The following is a 399-nucleotide window of genomic DNA, read 5'->3' as shown; positions in this document are numbered from 1 at the left end:
TACTATTCAGACTTGAGATAAGTTGACTTAAGCCCATGTTTATATTTACTATTCAGACTTGAGATAAGTTGACTTATTAAGCCCATGTTTACATTTACTATTCAGACTTGAGATAAGTTGACTTAAGCCCATGTTTATATTTACTATTCAGACTTGAGATAAGTTGACTTAAGTTTTATTGACTTATCTCAAGTCTACATCAGGCCTACGTGCCTTTCATCCGTTGTGAGCCGTGCTAGAGCTTGAAGAGCTCAGGTTTTTCCAAAGCATAGAGAGAGACCACCGGCACAGTAGACCACAGCAGTGGATGACACAGTGTCATTGAGGGTGACTTGTCTGACATACTGAGTCCATGCCAGCAGTGATATATATATATATACAGCACAGAATGTCAGCGCA

Source organism: Oncorhynchus mykiss, chromosome 17 (genome assembly GCF_057628025.1).
Source record: "Oncorhynchus mykiss isolate SJ-2025 chromosome 17, ASM5762802v1, whole genome shotgun sequence".
NCBI classification, from domain to species: domain Eukaryota; kingdom Metazoa; phylum Chordata; class Actinopteri; order Salmoniformes; family Salmonidae; genus Oncorhynchus; species Oncorhynchus mykiss.
This window is presented reverse-complemented; position numbering follows the sequence as displayed.